This window comes from Schistocerca piceifrons, chromosome 5 (genome assembly GCF_021461385.2).
Source record: "Schistocerca piceifrons isolate TAMUIC-IGC-003096 chromosome 5, iqSchPice1.1, whole genome shotgun sequence".
Lineage (NCBI taxonomy): Eukaryota > Metazoa > Arthropoda > Insecta > Orthoptera > Acrididae > Schistocerca > Schistocerca piceifrons.
Genome location: NC_060142.1, coordinates 404,235,514 through 404,248,003, shown reverse-complemented (window position 1 = coordinate 404,248,003; position 12,490 = coordinate 404,235,514).

Sequence of the window (12,490 nt, the reverse complement as noted above, 5' to 3'; positions counted from 1 at the left end):
TGGTAGAACGATGGGTTCGATGACGGTTTGGATGTACCGTGCTCTATTCAGTGTCCCCTCGACGATCACCAGTGGTGTACGGCCAGTGTAGGAGATCGCTCCCCACACCATGATGCCGGGTGTTGGCCCTGTGTGCCTCGGTCGTATGCAGTCCTGATTGTGGCGCTCACATGCACGGCGCCAAACACGCATACGACCATCATTGGCACCAAGGCAGAAGCGACTCTCATCGCTGAAGACGACACGTCTCCATTCGTCCCTCCATTCACGCCTGTCGCGACACCACTGGAGGCGGGCTGCACGATGTTGGGGCGTGAGCGGAAGACGGCCTAACGGTGTGCGGGACCGTAGCCCAGCTTCATGGAGACGGTTGCGAATGGTCCTCGCCGATACCCCAGGAGCAACAGTGTCCCTAATTTGCTGGGAAGTGGCGGTGCGGTCCCCTAAGGCACTGCGTAGGATCCTACGGTCTTGGCGTGCATCCGTGCGTCGCTGCGGTCCGGTCCCAGGTCGACGGGCACGTGCACCTTCCGCCGACCACTGGCGACAACATCGATGTACTGTGGAGACCTCACGCCCCACGTGTTGAGCAATTCGGCGGTACATCCACCCGGCCTCCCGCACGCCCACTGTACGCCCTCGCTCAAAGTCCGTCAACTGCACATACGGTTCACGTCCACGCTGTCGCGGCATGCTACCAGTGTTAAAGACTGCGATGGAGCTCCGTATGCCACGGCAAACTAGCTGACACTGACGGCGGCGATGCACAAATGCTGCGCAGCTAGCGCCATTCGACGGCCAACACCGCGGTTCCTGGTGTGTCCGCTGTGCCGTGCGTGTGATCATTGCTTGTACAGCCCTCTCGCAGTGTCCGGAGCAAGTATGGTGGGTCTGACACACCGGTGTCAATGTGTTCTTTTTTCCATTTCCAGGAGTGTATTTATCTGACATCGGATGCAAACAATGCTGATGTAATCGATTTTAGCGAGAATGCCCACTGTCCTCTTATTTGTGGGATTGCTAAAAACGCACTGGAAGCAATCCTATATACTATCGGCGAGTATGTGCGCAGAGCGATTGAAAGTGGAACAATCACGTAAAACATATGGTAGCAGAGAGAGTTTCCCGACAGAGATTCATTGGAAGAATCCTCATAAAGTTGATACGGTATTACTCGACGGGCGTTTATTTATGAATCTGGAATCCTTAGGATATATTATTGATAGAGGAAATAGGGGAGATCCAGGGGAGAGCACCGTGTTTCTTCAAGGGTTCGTTAAAAAAAATTGAAAGCGTCATGGAGATACTCATTCAATTCAAGTGGAAGACGTTAGGAAGGGAAACGTTTTTCGGCTTTGCGTGAACAGTTTCTTATAGATTAGCTTTATTAATTCATTCCCCAGTTCTGGAATTAAACATTTCTTGAAAATGGCTTGTATGAGGAACAATCAATAAGTTTCCATTTAGAAGGTCGCACAGTCTAGAATCGGTGTGCTAGTAATCCATAATCGCCATGAGCATAAATAGTAAAAGTAACTTATTAGTGGTTTTTCATTAATCTCAGTCTTTCTTCCTGTGTTATTGACTAGACTGGTCTGTTATTCGTGAGTGTGCTTACGTCGTTCGTCCAAGCCTCACTCCTCAGTAGTGTGTTTACATTTTGCGGCGTGCAGTGCAGCTTTAGCGCTTGTAAAGCTAAGTACTGACAAACGTATTTGTGCACTGTTACACGGTTAATACATTTAATAGTTTTCAGCGGTGTTTCGTGCTGTTTATAGCGAAATAACGATTAAATAAACTTTTGGAAACGTTCGCTCGCTGTGTATTTTAGAGTTTTCTGTGCGTTGAAGTCGTTTAGAAAGCTTCTTGCTTTAGTTTTCAGCTGACGTTTCTTATTGTTTCTAGTGAAATATTTCAGTAAAACTTTCATTCAGTGTCTTAACTTCGTTAAGTATTCCAGTGGCTGTCTGGATTTTTGATTCTATCTAGTAATAGTGTGAATTTTGTTAGTATTGGTATTAGCTGTGGTGCTTTCTTAGTAGACAGATAATTTCGAGACCGCTATTATTAGTTCTATAAATAGTTCTACTAGTGTAACTGAACTTCGGTAACGTACACATATAGAATTTTTCAGTAACTGTAAAATTTTACCATGAGTGAGAACTGTGGGCTCTGTCGTAGTTTTGTGACTACTCTGTTACGGTGAGGGACTTGTTCAAAGTATTTTCATGAGGGGGGGGGGGGGGGGGGATGCAGCGGGGACGCCAATGGGCATTCGAGCGAGATCATTTCCTGGGAATGCAGAATCTGTGTAGAAATAAGTTGATAAAGGAGCAGGAGCGTAACATCTGTGCCCTTCAGGTGCGTTTACAACGCACAAAGGAGGAACTAGATAAGTTGAGGAGGGTGAATGATGATGTGGAATGGTGAATGGTAGTGGGAGAGAAGGCAGCTAGTAAGAGGAGGTATTCAGACAGTTTGCGTAAATGCAATAGATTTGACCAACTGCCAGAGATGAGAAGAGAGGAGCCTTGTGTAGTTGTAGATGTAGATGTAGGGAACATGCAGCAGTCCTCAGCAGATACGAGGCCTGGGTCAGTTGCAAAGTCAAACAGAAAGAAGATTCTGCTGCTAGGTAGTGTGCACGGTAAAGATGTGGGCCAGCAGTTGCAGGAAGTGGTGGGGAGTGAATAGTAGGTCAGCAGCATTGTGAAGCCTAGTGCAGGGTTGGAATTTTACGAAAGAGGATCAGGTAGTGATAGTGCGTGGAGCAGGGAGCAGTCTTGATAGGGACAGGGAATATGATATAGGTGGTGACCTTGTAAAGATAGCTACTCAGACTGGTGGCACTAATATGCATTTTGTGCAACTGTTTCAGTGTCATTATTGGCCTCATCTTAATACGGCTGTTAGTCACGTTGACATGAGACTGGGGAGAGCGCTGATGGCAGAGGGCATGGATCACATCACAGTGGTGCCAGTAAATTCTATCAGTAGACTGGGATTCACTAGGCATGGCCTGCACCTCAGTAGGTATGGGAAGAAAAGGCTGGCAAAGTTTATAGATGACAGTTTTGTGGTTGGTGGTGGTGGGATCACTAATGGAAAAAGTCCTGTAGTTGTTGGCGTTAGAACTGCACCTTTTTTAAATTGAAGTCAGCTGATAGGTATACCTGCTTACTGGAAGTATCTCTAATTAAAGTCTCACCTTCAGAGGATGTAATGTTTCCAAGTAGAGTAGAAATTATCATATTTCATCAAAATACGATGTATTAGATATAAAGTTAGTAATCTGCTTATAGATATTGACTCTGATATTATTGGTATATCAGAGCACCACTTAAATAATTTGACAATTCAGAGGCTTCCTTTACCAGGATGCAGATTAGCCGGCTGTTTACCAAGGAATTCCTTGGAAGGTTGGGGAGTGGGTATGTACGTGAAAAACAGTATTCCATTTGAGTCCATAGACTATCACGGCACTGCACTGAGCAGATATTTGAATGTTGCACAGGGGCAGTTGAATTTAGTGAAATTAAACTTCTAATTGTTATTGTTTATAGGGCCCCTAACTCTGACTTCAGAGCATTTCTGCTCAGGATAGAGAGGGTTCTTGATTCACTTAATATGAAGTACCAGAAATTAGTAATATGTGATGACTTCAATATAAATTTTGTATATGATGATGTGAGAAAAAGGATATTGGTAGATTTCATAAATTCATATGATCTGAAGTGAACTGTCTTTTTTTTCCAACTACGGTACAGGGGAACAGTAACATAGCCATAGACAATATTTTCATTCATTCTTCATTACATCTACATCTACATCTACATTGATACTCCGCAAGCCACCCAACGGTGTGTGGCGGAGGGCACTTTACGTGCCACTGTCATTACCTCCCTTTCCTGTTCCAGTCGCGTATGGTTCGCGGGAAGAACGACTGTCTGAAAGCCTCCGTGCGCGCTCTAATCTCTCTAATTTTACATTCGTGATCTCCTCGGGAAGTATAAGTAGGGGGAAGCAATATATTCGATACCTCATCCAGAAACGCACCCTCTCGAAACCTGGCGAGCAAGCTACACCGCGATGCAGAGCGCCTCTCTTGCAGAGTCTGCCACTTGAGTTTATTAAACATCTCCGTAACGCTATCACGGTTACCAAATAACCCAGTGACGAAACGCGCCGCTCTTCTTTGGATCTTCTCTATCTCCTCCGTCAACCCGACCTGGTACGGATCCCACACTGATGAGCAATACTCAAGTATAGGTCGAACGAGTGTTTTGTAAGCCACCTCCTTTGTTGATGGACTACATTTTCTAAGCACTCTCCCAATGAATCTCAACCTGGTACCCGCCTTACCAACAATTAGTTTTATATGATCATTCCACTTCAAATCGTTCCGTACGCATACTCCCAGATATTTTACAGAAGTAACTGCTACCAGTGTTTGTTCCGCTATCATATAATCACACAATAAAGGATCCTTCTTTCTATGTATTCGCAATACATTACATTTGTCTATGTTAAGGGTCAGTTGCCACTCCCTGCACCAAGTGCCTATCCGCTGCAGATCTTCCTGTATTTCGCTACAATTTTCTAATGCAGCAACTTCTCTGTATACTACAGCATCATCCGCGAAAAGCCGCATGGAACTTCCGACACTATCTACTAAGTCATTTATATATATTGTGAAAAGCAATGGTCCCATAACACTCCCCTGTGGCACGCCAGAGGTTACTTTAACGTCTGTAGATGTCTCTCCATTGATAACAACATGCTGTGTTCTGTTTGCTAAAAACTCTTCAATCCAGCCACACAGCTGGTCTGATATTCCGTAGGCTCTTACTTTGTTTATCAGGTGACAGTGCGGAACTGTATCGAACGCCTTCCGGAAGTCAAGAAAAATAGCATCTACCTGGGAGCCTGTATCTAATATTTTCTGGGTCTCATGAACAAATAAGGCGAGTTGGGTCTCACACGATCGCTGTTTCCGGAATCCATGTTGATTCCTACATAGTAGATTCTGGGTTTCCAGAAATGACATGATACGCGAGCAAAAAACATGTTCTAAAATTCTACAAGAGATCGACGTAAGAGATATAGGTCTATAGTTTTGCGCATCTGCTCGACGACCCTTCTTGAAGACTGGGACTATCTGTGCTCTTTTCCAATCATTTGGAACCCTCCGTTCCTCTAGAGACTTGCGGTACACGGCTGTTAGAAGGGGGGCAAGTTCTTTCGCGTACTCTGTGTAGAATCGAATTGGTATCCCGTCAGGTCCAGTGGACTTTCCTCTATTGAGTGATTCCAGTTGCTTTTCTATTCCTTGGACACTTATTTCGATGTCAGCCATTTTTTCGTTTGTGCGAGGATTTAGAGAAGGAACTGCAGTGCGGTCTTCCTCTGTGAAACAGCTTTGGAAAAAGGTGTTTAGTATTTCAGCTTTACGCGTGTCATCCTCTGTTTCAATGCCATCATCATCCTGTAGTGTCTGGATATGCTGTTTCGAGCCACTTACTGATTTAACGTAAGACCAGAACTTCCTAGGATTTTCTGCCAAGTCGGTACATAGAATTTTACTTTCGAATTCAATGAACGCTTCACGCATAGCCCTCCTTACGCTAACTTTGACATCGTTTAGCTTCTGTTTGTCTGAGAGGTTTTGGCTGCGTTTAAACTTGGAGTGGAGCTCTCTTTGCTTTCGCAGTAGTTTCCTAACTTTGTTGTTGTACCACGGTGGGTTTTTCCCGTCCCTCACAGTTTTACTCGGCACGTACCTGTCTAAAACGCATTTTACGATTGCCTTGAACTTTTTCCATAAACACTCAACATTGTCAGTGTCGGAACAGAAATTTTCGTTTTGATCTGTTAGGTAGTCTGAAATCTGCCTTCTATTACTCTTGCTAAACAGATAAACCTTCCTCCCTTTTTTTATATTCCTATTAACTTCCATATTCAGGGATGCTGCAACGGCCTTATGATCACTGATTCCCTGTTCTGTACATACAGATTCGAAAAGTTCGGGTCTGTTTGTTATCAGTAGGTCCAATATGTTATCTCCACGAGTCGGTTCTCTGTTTAATTGCTCGAGGTAATTTTCGGATAGTGCACTCAGTATAATGTCACTCGATGCTCTGTCCCTACCACCCGTCCTAAACATCTGAGTGTCCCAGTCTATATCTGGTAAATTGAAATCTCCACCTAAGACTATAACATGCTGAGAAAATTTATGTGAAATGTATTCCAAATTTTCTCTCAGTTGTTCTGCCACTAATGCTGCTGAGTCGGGAGGTCGGTAAAAGGAGCCAATTATTAACCTAGTTCGGTTGTTTAGTGTAACCTCCACCCATAATAATTCACAGGAACTATCCACTTCTACTTCACTACAGGATAAACTACTACTAACAGCGATGAACACTCCACCACCGGTTGCATGCAATCTATCCTTTCTAAACACCGTCTGTACCTTTGCAAAAATTTCGGCAGAATTTATCTCTGGCTTAAGCCAGCTTTCTGTACCTATAACGATTTCAGCTTCGGTGCTTTCTATCAGCGCTTGAAGTTCCGGTACTTTACCAACGCAGCTTCGACAGTTGACAATTACAATACCGATTGCTGCTTGGTCCCCGCATGTCCTGACTTTGCCACGCACCCGTTGAGGCTGTTGCCCTTTGTGTACTTGCCCAAGGCCATCTAACCTAAAAAACCGCCCAGCCCACGCCACACAACCCCTGCTACCCGTGTAGCCGCTTGTTGCGTGTAGTGGACTCCTGACCTATCCAGCGGAACCCGAAACCCCACCACCCTATGGCGCAAGTCGAGGAATCTGCAGCCCACACGGTCGCAGAACCGTCTCAGCCTCTGATTCAGACCCTCCACTCGGCTCTGTACCAAAGGTCCGCAGTCAGTCCTGTCGACGATGCTGCAGATGGTGAGCTCTGCTTTCATCCCGCTAGCGAGACTGGCAGTCTTCACCAAATCAGATAGCCGCCGGAAGCCAGAGAGGATTTCCTCCGATCCATAGCGACACACATCATTGGTGCCGACATGAGCGACCACCTGCAGATGGGTGCACCCTGTACCCTTCATGGCATCCGGAAGGACCCTTTCCACATCTGGAATGACTCCCCCCGGTATCCACACGGAGTGCACATTGGTTTTCTTCCCCTCTCTTGCTGCCATTTCCCTAAGGGGCCCCATTACGCGCCTGACGTTGGAGCTCCCAACTACCAGTAAGCCCACCCTCTGCGACTGCCCGGATCTTGCAGACTGAGGGGCAACCTCTGGAACAGGACAAGCAGCCATGTCAGGCCGAAGATCAGTATCAGCCTGAGACAGAGCCTGAAACCGGTTCGTCAGACAAACTGGAGAGGCTTTCCGTTCAGCCCTCCGGAATGTCTTTCGCCCCCTGCCACACCTTGAAACGACCTCCCACTCTACCACAGGTGAGGGATCAGCCTCAATGCGGGCAGTATCCCGGGCAACCACAGTCGTAGTCCGATCAGGGGATGCGTGGGACGAGCTGGCCGTCCCCGACAAACCCCCATCCCGACCCCCACAGTGATGCCCATTGGCAACAGCCTCAAGCTGTGTGACCGAAGCCAACACTGCCTGAAGCTGGGAGCGAAGGGATGCCAACTCAGCCTGCATCCGAACACAGCAGTTGCAGTCCCTATCCATGCTAAAAACTGTTTTGCTAAGAACGTCTGAACTAATCTACAGAGAGCGCAAACAAATCGACAAAATTTAAACGGTTATTAAAATACAAGATTGTCTAGTAAATGCAGTAATGCTGCTACTTGCGCACTGCTGACACTGCTCGGCGGCGGAAGGAGACTAAGCGAAATTACACTATTCAGGTACTGAAACACGATGCTACACTCTGAAATACTATAATACGCCCGAAATTTATGAATTAAACAATGCAAGAACCAAAAACACGCAAAGAAATTAAGAATTAAACTATGTAACAAATGAGTGAGCTAGGAGTATACGACTTGCTGCTCAGCTGCTTATCCAACGGCGGCAGGGAGCACACTGACTGCGACCAACCGACACTGGCCGTTCAAAACAAAACAGTAGACAAACGACTACGCGAATTTACACTATTCAGGTACTAAAACACGATGCTACACTCTCAAATACTATAATACGCCCGAAATTTATGAATTAAACAATGCAAGAACCAAAAACACGCAAAGAAATTAAGAATTAAGCTATGTAACAAATGAGTGAGCTAGGAGTATACGACTTGCTGCTCAGCTGCTTATCCAACGGCGGCAGGGAGCTTTCTGCTAGTAAAAGCTGAATGGCCTTTCAGACCATGATGCACAAATTTTAACACTACAATGCTATTGTACTCAAACCAATCAAGCTACAGTAACCAATTACAAACAGTATTGTAAGATGCATAAAAATGTTATTAGGAAGGCAAAGGGTATGTGGTATGCAAATAGAATAGCTAATTCCAAGGATAAAGTGAAAACCATATGGTCACTTGTAAAGGAAGTGTTTGTCAGCAGCTCAAGGTCGATGATATAAAGTCCGTTTGCTGTAAAAATATTTCTGTTACTGATAAATCAGATATGTGTACAGTATTTAACAATCAATTTCTGAGCAATGCTGGTGAATTCAATAAAAATATATTTTCTACAGGGAATCATATAACTTTCTTGGCAAATGCTTTTCTGAGATTGATATCTGAAATACTCCTGTGATACAGGCAAGGGGGAGATTGAGTCAATTATTAAATCACTGAAGACTAAGGACTCTAAAGGTTATGATGGAGTGTCTAGCAGAATATTAAAGTACTGTGCTGCACACGTTAGACCTGTATTTAGCCATATTTGTAATTTTTCTTTTAGGAATGGTTAGTTTCCTGAACGATTAAAGTACTCAGTAGTGAAACCGCTTTATAAAAAGGGAGAAAAAGATAATGTAGACAATTTTGGACCTATTTCTATGCAATCAGTGTTTGCTAAAGTTTCTGAAAAGGCTGTGTATGTAAAGATAATTGATCATTTTATATCACACAATTTGCTATCAAATGTACATTTCACCTTGAGAAATCGTTTAACAGCTGAAAATACTATATTCTCTTTTCTCTGTGAGGTAGTGTATGGGTGAAACAAAAGGTTCCGCACGCTAGGCATATTTTTTGTTTTAACTGAGGTATTTGATCGTGTTGATCACAAAATATTGCTCCACAGTTCGACCATTACAGAATAAGGCGAGTAGCTCACAATTGGTTCACCTCTTACTTTAGCAACAGCCAGGAAAAGGTCGTTATTCACAGTGCTGAGAATGGTTGTGATGTGGGGTCTGGGTGCAGTACAGTCAAGTGGTCAAGTGGGGGGTGCCCCAGGGATCAGTGTTGGGGCCACTTCTGATCCTTATTTACATAAATGATATGCCCTCTAGTATTGCGGGTAACTCTAAAATATTTGTTTGCTGATGACACTAGCTTGGTAGTATAGGATGTTGTGTGCAACATTAGCTTACCTCAATTCATGGCTTGTAGAAAATAAACCAATGCTAAATCACAGTAAGTCTCAGTTTTTACAGTTTCTAACACAGAATTCAACAAAACCTTGAAACCTCCCCACAAAATAAAATAAATATTATGGATAATGATTCTGATTTAGTGGAACCTCAAAACAAAATTCTTTCACAGTGTAACCTCCCCACAAAATTCATTTACATTTATAACCTCCCTACAAAATACTTTCTGATTTAATCTAAGCTCAAAATTCATTCACATTTAGCGTAACCTCACAACAGAAAAATTCCTAAACCTCTCAACAGTAAAAATTATAATTATGTCGTTCACATTCAGTGTAACGTCCCAATAAAAAAAATTAAATTCAGTAACCTGGTAATAAAACAATGTAACTAACCTCTCAATTAAATTGTCGCTCACTTATGACTTTTCAATAATTCACTGTGAATTTAACCTGGTAAATTTTGGACGACAGCAGTGCTGCGTCATGGCCCTGAAAGATCATTCTGAATAAAAAAAGGAAATATTCTTACCTCAATGAATTCGCCGGATATATCTGCTCTTACAATAAATTTTTCCAGCACAGCTCTGTGCAATGCTGGCCGACCTATCTGTCATTTATGAAAGAAAGTAACTGATTTTTCTATTGCAATAATCAGGATGATCATGGATGGGAGAAATTAGTAAATTCTTTAAATTGAAATGAATGGTTGTTAAAAGTTATTTTTTATGAGGAAGATTATTATTACGAGAGTTTTAAAACATTTACATGCGACTTGAGATAACATTACTACATATGCGCGAGGCTGCTTTTTACCTTATACAATACTTTTTTTTGTGCCAGCAATGCATTGCGTTGGAATCGATAATTAATTGCTGGGCATTAAAATATTTGCTTTTGACTTATTGCTGCAAATAAGGATTAGTAACGTCACTCATCATGAGTCAACTGTAGCAAGGTTATGAAACACGTAGAGTATATGTGATCACATTCATGAATGACACACACAAATTGGTAATAAAAATGCAAGTACTAGAACAGGTTTAATAACTAACTGCTTATAGCACATTAATTTCATGAATAGCTTCTCCTGGAAAAAATACAAAATTGATTATTCAGCTGAAAGAAGAAACGCATATTTTGCTGAAAAGTAGTGAACTTTGAATTAACAGGTAATGAAACGTGTACTCAATATGTATGTACTCTAGCTGTCCTTTCCAAAACATTCAGTCATTATACCATGCGACATAAGACATACTGTCAAAACGAACTGCAACAAATACTTAAATAACTACATAGCATTTCTTAACTAACAGTAAATATATAAACATCATCATTATCCCCATCTGCAAAGAAAAACTTCGTAATTCATATTACCATAACTTCATCACTATCATCAGCTGCAAAGAAAAACCTCATTATTCATATTAGCATATTCTTCATATAACTATTCATCATCATTCATTATCATCTGCAAAAAGACACTTCATTATTCATTATTCATATTACCATTTACTTCATACAACTATTCATAGTATAGAGTTGCTTATTTCTAGCATATTCCATCACTAAAACTAAAATGTGTAGTTCTGTCTGACAGCCTGCATCAATCGCCTCGTATTCTGAAAGAAAAAATTAGTTAAGATTGCTATCATACGATGTGTATAGTATATTCTTGTTAATGCTTGTTAACTCTGATACATTTACCCCTCATCACAAGGTACTCCATTTTCTTTCGTTCATTCCGAAGGTCAAATTCCCATTTCATAGTAATCCACTGTGGTTTGTTTAAGTTATTTCTTTTACACGTTATTGCTTTCTGAAAATGATGAAAAAGGATTAATATATTGCATTTAAATCATATACCCATTAAAAAAAACTTGTTTCTAGTGATATAATCAAGCGTACAGCATAGCATGATAGAAAACATATTATATCAAAAACATAGACAGTTTTCAAGTGCAAAAAATGTACACACAGTCTCATAATGTAGTAGCAAAAAAAATGTAAAATAGTCACGATGTTGAGATATCATAAGGCAAAATGTCAAAGTCAACTGGTGTTTGTTATAGCTTAAAGATTTCGTAGTGCATAGAAACAAAACAGGAAAGCAATCATACATACACGAAAAATGGAAAATGTGCACGGTCTGATATATAACGACAAGAAAAGCGACCTGCTAACCTTATCTTGCCGGGAACTTGCCAAGAAAAAATACGATAATCATCAGTAGGTAGTCACATAGATAGAATTGCATAAGTGGTCATAAAATATGTACGTTTATCTGGAAAAATGTGCACGGTCTGATGTGTAACGACAGGAAAAGCGACCTGCTAATTTCACCTTGCCGGGCACTTGCCAATAAAAAATATGATAATCATCAGTAAGTGTTCATATAAATATCTGCAAATGGCATTACAGTGTGCGTCTGCTAAAACATTTTGTATGCCGGGAATGTGAACAATTGTAAAATTAAATTCCTGTAAATAAAGTTTCCATCTGCTTAATCTGTCGTGTGTAAATTTTGCTGAAAGTAAAAACTGTGTCGCTCTATGATCTGTGTAAACGGTCGTATATCTTCCATAAAGAAAATGCCGAAATCTCGTAAATGCCCATACAACACATAATGTTTCAAGTTCTGTAACAGAATAATTGCGTTCAGCAGGTGACAGAATGCGACTCGCAAAGACGATGTTTTCAATTACTGTCTTCAATTTCCTGAAAAATGTGTACGCCTAAAGTGGTGTTAGAACTGTCGGTGGCAATGGAAAAATTTCTAGTAAGATCTGGATGTGATAAAAGTTGTGCATTGAACAAAGCTTGTTTCAGATTGACAAATTCAGACAGCGCTTGGCTATCCGAGGACCAAATAGTGTTTTTACGCGTCAATTGACATAATCTAGGGGTGTCTAAAGCAGAGTAATGAATAAATTTACGAAAAAAGTTAATTAAACCCAAAAAGTTGCGTAGTTGTTTCTTCGTCGAAG